The sequence below is a fragment of the Petaurus breviceps genome, unplaced genomic scaffold, assembly GCF_028583685.1.
Source record: "Petaurus breviceps papuanus isolate PSGF00001 unplaced genomic scaffold, PetGlider_PUasm1.0 126, whole genome shotgun sequence".
NCBI classification, from domain to species: domain Eukaryota; kingdom Metazoa; phylum Chordata; class Mammalia; order Diprotodontia; family Petauridae; genus Petaurus; species Petaurus breviceps.
This window is the reverse complement of record NW_027185655.1, coordinates 5224646-5230645: the sequence shown is the minus strand read 5'-3', so window position 1 is coordinate 5230645 and position 6000 is coordinate 5224646.

Genomic DNA, 6000 nt, shown 5'->3' with positions numbered 1-6000 from the left:
ATGACCCTTGAAAATGTAGAGAAATCTGGTTATGGATTACAGAAAGTCCCCATGTTCAGAGGCCATCAGAGAGCTACACCTAAGGGGAACCTGATGAGTATCCCATGAAAGGAGGAAAGCCTTCCAGGGCCAGAACGTCAAATGGACCCCTTAGGCATTTATAAACATATTTTCTCAGAACCATTGTAATTTTTTTCGGAACCTAAACTCTCCAAGTTTGAGGTAAAGAAAGAGCTTGGGGGACATTTTTTTTCTATAAATTCCTTTCTTTAAAAAAAGGAAGCTTAAAATCATTTTTTTTTATTAATAATGACTTTACTGAATGAGGGCTCCCAAGCAACAGTACTGGAATCCTTTGGGTATTACTCTTAGAATCCTGAGGGGAGCATTAGTCACTGTCCTCCAGGGATCCAACCATGGCCAAACAGACCAAGGGGGACATCAGTATGTCTCAGACTTTCTGAGAACAGTGATTGGGATATCTTGTGGTTGTGAAAGGAACAAGCCATTGCTAACATGAAGTCACTTATTTTAAGCCTGGTTCTATAGAAACTTGAGCTGATTCTTGAGCAAGGGTACAAAGGACTGAAAATGAACAAGATGAAAGAAATAGCATAGCAATAAATAGAGCAGCAAGTATAAACAGTTTTTCCTTAGGGTCTGACCACAAACGGGAGTAAAAATATAGAATTTCCCAAACAGTCTTAGTGCATTTTTAAGCTATTAATGTTTAATAGCTTACTAGGCCAGGATAATGTGTCTTCTAATAGAGAAAGAACTCAGAATACAGACCCAGTTACCTCTCAGTCTTGCATATAAGTGGAGTCCTCAGGAAATATCTCTTGATAAATTAAATGATTCTTTGTAAAATTATAATGATAATAATATTTTGGAATTGAAAGGGATCATAAAAGCTATCTAGTTAAAAACCTTTCATTGCACAAATGAGTAAACTGAGGTACAGAGGGTAAAATACCTACCCTAAAATCACATAGGTAGTGCAGAGCCAAGATTCAAATCAAGGTCCTTTGATTCAAAATTTATCCTTTTTTTTCCTTTTTTCACTATTCTACATTGCCTCTAGATATTGTGGATGTTGTTTGAGTTATTTTCAGTTGTTTCTGACTCTTTGTGACCCTTTGGGGGTTTAGTTGGCAAAGATACTGGATTGGTTTCCATTTCCTTCTCCAACCCACTTTACAGATGAGGAGACCAAGGCAAATAGGCTTAAGTGATCTGTCCGATGTCACAAAACTAGTTAGTATCTGAGGCTGGGCTTGAACTCAGGGCTTTCTGACTCTAAGCCTGGTGCTGTATTCACCACCTAACCACTCTTACCCTAGATATTAGCCGCAGTCAATAGTGGAAGGGGGGATGGAGATAATGCTTAGGTAAAATTCATATCCCTCTCTTAATCTTTTTTTTTTTTAAAGCAATTGGGGTTAAGTAACTTGCTCAAGGTTACATAGCCAGTTATTATTTCTGGGTGTGGTGCTGAGTATCTGAGCCCGGATTTGATCCAGGTCATCCTGACACTGGAGCCGGTGCTCTTACTTGCTGAGCCACCTGGCCGCCCCTAAGCAATTGGGGTTAAGTAACTCGCTCAAGGTTACACGGCCAGGTGTTTCTGGGTGGGTGCTAAGTGTCTGAGCCCGGGATTTGATCTCCAGGTGTTCTCAACACTGGAGCCGGTGCTCTTACTCGCTGTGCTACCTGGCCGCCCCCCCTCTCTTAATCTTATTGCAGGTAACATAGTCATGGAGAAATGTTTTAGGATACAGATGAACTTCATATTTATTTGACCTATGATGAAGAACACCAAGACATGCTGCTAACCATCCCTAATTCATTTATCCCTTTCTCATGTGGCATGGTTTCAACTCCCTTAAACACGACAATCTAGCTCAAATCTCTTTACTTCCTTTTTCCTCTTCTTGTTCTGTAGTGGTGGAGATTGTTTCCCCATCACCTTCACCTCTGAGGTTTCCTGACTTTTTGAAAGACTCAAATCCCATCTTCTTCAGGAGCTTCTCACCCCCACCCCTGTCCCTCAATGCTAGTGTCTTCTCCTTTCCCCTTACCTTTATCTACTCTGTACATATATCACAGGGACACATATTATTCATAGACTTTCCCCTTAGAATGTGAACTCCTTGAAGGCAGGGATTATGTTTTTGTTTAGGTTTGGTTTTCCCCTTTCTTTCCATCCTTAATGCTTACTACATTGTCTGGCATATAATCGTGCTTAATAATTCTGGTTGACTGACTGACTGTCTGGACAACCTCTTCTTCCTGAAATATAATACCCAGAATTGAACAAAGTACTGCTGAAGTCATCTGACCAGGACAGAGTCCAATGGGACCATTTCCTTGTACTGAAAACTATAGTAATGTTTTGCCTGATAGCTGACTTTGAATGGTTGCTTCTTCACACCATTGCCTTTTTTGCACCTACATAAACTCCAAATTTTTTCACCTAAAAGTGATACTCACCCACATCTAATTCAGTAAATATGTGTGTAATTTATTTTAGTAAGTTTAGGACTTTCTATTTGTATCTATCATGCTTCCATAGCATCATTATTCCATCCTGCCAATATGCTGTGACATTCCTCCTTCCATCATGTAATGAATTATATTAGCTACCTTTACTAGTTTTGTAGTAATTAGATATAGGATAAGAATGCAGTAGTTGTCTTCATTAAAATGGGACCTCTGGGTCCAAGCCACCCAAGTAGAATCTTTTGCCAGAGGTATCTGGGCCACGAAGAGCCTATATTCCTTTGGTAATGTCACACTCTTGGCTCAGGTCCCAACCTAGAAACCTGGGAGAATGTCTCTTAAGTAGGAAGAACGGTGCAACAATCCCCCATTGGCAAGTGCCCAGCTATTTCTTCCTCTCACTTGTTCAGTGCAGACTGATTTACATTCAAGGATCAGAGAGGCTTTAGAGCTGTCAGGATCCTTACTGATTATGCAGACCAGCCCCTAAGTGAGGAGGCTACTGAAGGGATAAGGAAACATAACCAACCAGTAACAGCCCAGAAAATCGTCCCTAAAAGGGAAGTTCATTTTGTTCTTGAGGGGAAGGCACAAGTCAGGTGGAGACATGATGAAACAGTTCCATGAAGAAGACCTGGTAAGCTTTTTCTAGACAATTAACAAAGAAAACAGAATAAAGGGGAAAAGCTGGCGGGGCTAAAGCTGGTGGTGGGAGTTGAGGTGGAGGAGGAAATAGAGAGAGATTAGCCAGGTGGCATTTCCCTGTACCAAGGACCCTGCAGCTCCTAACTCAAACATAACCTCCAGGCTTTCTTGTAATAACCTATGTCTGAGTTTGTTTGTGATTCTTTGGAACTGGAGGAAGGAAAAGTTGGAGTTTAAAGGCTTCTTTCATTAACCAATAGAAAAGGGTACTTATTACTAAAATAGTACAATAAGAACAGTTTGTATAAATCATTCTTCCTGAGAGTTTTAGAAATACTCGCATAGCAATAAAACAAGAAAAAAAACCAGGAATTTAATTTTTTAATGTTACTTTTTTACAAGTCACATCATTATTTCCTTAGAGAATCCTAGAAATTAAACTAAACATTAATTGAGATAATTAAACACATCAATAACACATCAGGATATAAAGTAAAGCAACACAATTATTAAAAGATAGTTGTTCCCTCTCTTTAAAAATATTTAAGCAAAGTCTAAATTATTTGAAAGGGATTTTAGAGAAGGAAACGTTTTTCAGGTACTTAGGAGACTAGATAGTCTCTGAGACCCCTTCCAACTCTGAGTCCCTGTGATTCTAGAAAATCTCTTTGATAGGGAACACAGAAATAATATAGAAACAAAGTAGTTCCATTTTTCTCCTTATCTCCTATTAACATTAGTCCCAGAGAGTGTCCCCACCCCTTCCTTGTTCCTGTTGTCTGTTGTTCAATCAATGTGGTTGTATTCAACTCTTCATGACCCCATTTGGGGTTTTCAAGACAAATATACTGGAATGGTTTCCCTTTTCCTTCTCCAGCTTATTTGACAGACAAGGAAACTGAGACAAACAGTATTAAGTGACTTTTTTTCCAGGGTCACACAACTAGTGTCTGAGACCTAATATGAATCTGTGAAAATGATTCTTCTAAATTCCAAGCCCAGTGCTCTACCCACTGCATCATTTAGCTGCCCCTTTTTCTTCTAGCTCTCAGCACATGTCTGCAATGACCTTTGCCAGCCTTCCATTTATTTGGGGTCTTATCTTTCCTGAAACTATGATTATTTTCCCAGGCCTGATCTGTTGCTACAATCATCCTGAGAGCAGTATCAAACAAATTAACAATCCAACGTTCAACTGGTTGCTTATTGCTTGGCCTTTATGAGAGTTGGGAAACCGTGAAAGATTCACTGGCACTGTGCACAAAACGCACAAACATAACCTGCCTATATCTCCATTTCTAGGTGTTCAGATAGGATGTTAGTCTGTTTTAATAACCAGGTTTCCAGATTCCATGGTTATAGTAGCAATGCAAAAATTCTAGAGATAAGATGAATAGACATTTAAGGAATCTGAAATAAAGCAGTAGTTCTGAGCTGAATGTTCCAAGTATCTCCTGACTAGTCTATCACCTTCTCATCTCTTTCTTTTCCAGACTATGCTCCATATAGAGGCCAAAATAATCCTTCTTAGGCATTTATCTGATGATATCACTGCCCCGCTCAGGAAAGTTCAGAAAACTCCTTTTGATAAAAATATAACTGGACTCTGTACTCCATCTCTTAACCTTATCACAGATGCTTTCCTCTATATCTGGAATGAATTACTTCCTCAATCCTACATCTCAAAATCCCCTGAAGTTAATTTTTATTTCTTGTCACTATTCCCTCATCAACTTTGCCCTTCTGCTTAGACCAATCCCCCTCCTTTTTTGGACTCTGTTTTCCTGTTTAATTTAGCCTATCTCTAAACCAAACTCCTTGCATGTATGCATTCAATCTCCCTTTTTCTGATCATATAAGAATAAGATTCATGAGATATATGTCCCTCCTTTTTCTGTTTGCATACTTTTCTCAGTCACCTCAATAAAGAGAAATAGCTATTTTTCTGCTCTCTTCCTTATTTCTTCCTGGTTATATTCCTTTCCCATTCTCCTTTCTTTACCTCCTTAAAACCAACAAAATGGAACAAAGCCATACTGAAACCCAATAGTTTTGTCTTCCTTTCTCTATCTCTTCCTTCCTTCCTTCTTCCCTTCCTTCCTTCCTTCTTTCCTTCCTTCTGTCCTTTCTTTCTAAAATATTGAAGGCCGTCGAATTTTGAAGGGAAAGTTTTTTCTTTTCCTATTAGACTAATTGTCTCCTTTTAGACTATCAGTATTCCATATAGACCTTTCCAATTGCCTAAATATATTTATCTTTCCAAGTTCTTCTTGTCTCTTATGTTTACACTTCAAAGATCCTGCCCATCTCTGGTCATGTCATCAGAAAATTTTGAAATTCCTTTGTTCTATTAAAGGTTAAGTTTCTCCAACATTGGAAGATCCCTAGTTTTGTCACCTAAGTTATTCTTCATTGTAATCCTTTATCTTTTGTTTTGGGGATATTGTATTCCAAGATTTCCTCATTACAGTGATTGCAGAATAGTCTTATATTATTCTAAATGTGCTTCCTCTCTTTCTGGTTAAGTAATTTTTTTTTTCCTTTGACCTGTAAGTTTTAGATTTTGACTGTGAAAATCCTGAGTATTCTCTCTCTCTCTCTCTCTCTCTCTCTCTCTCTCTCTCTCTCTCTCTGTCTCTGTCTCTCTTTGTCTCTGTCTCTCTCTGTCTCTCTGTCTCTGTCTCTGTCTCCTCAGTCTGTCTGTCTGTCTGTCTCTCAGTAGCCAATGAATCCTTTCTAAATTCACTTGCCTCTCTGGTTCCTTCAGATCTGGGAAGTTTTCTTTCATTATTTCTTGAAATAAATTTCCAGATTTTTTTGTTTGGTTATTGTTTTTAAGAAAGAGTGAGCAGC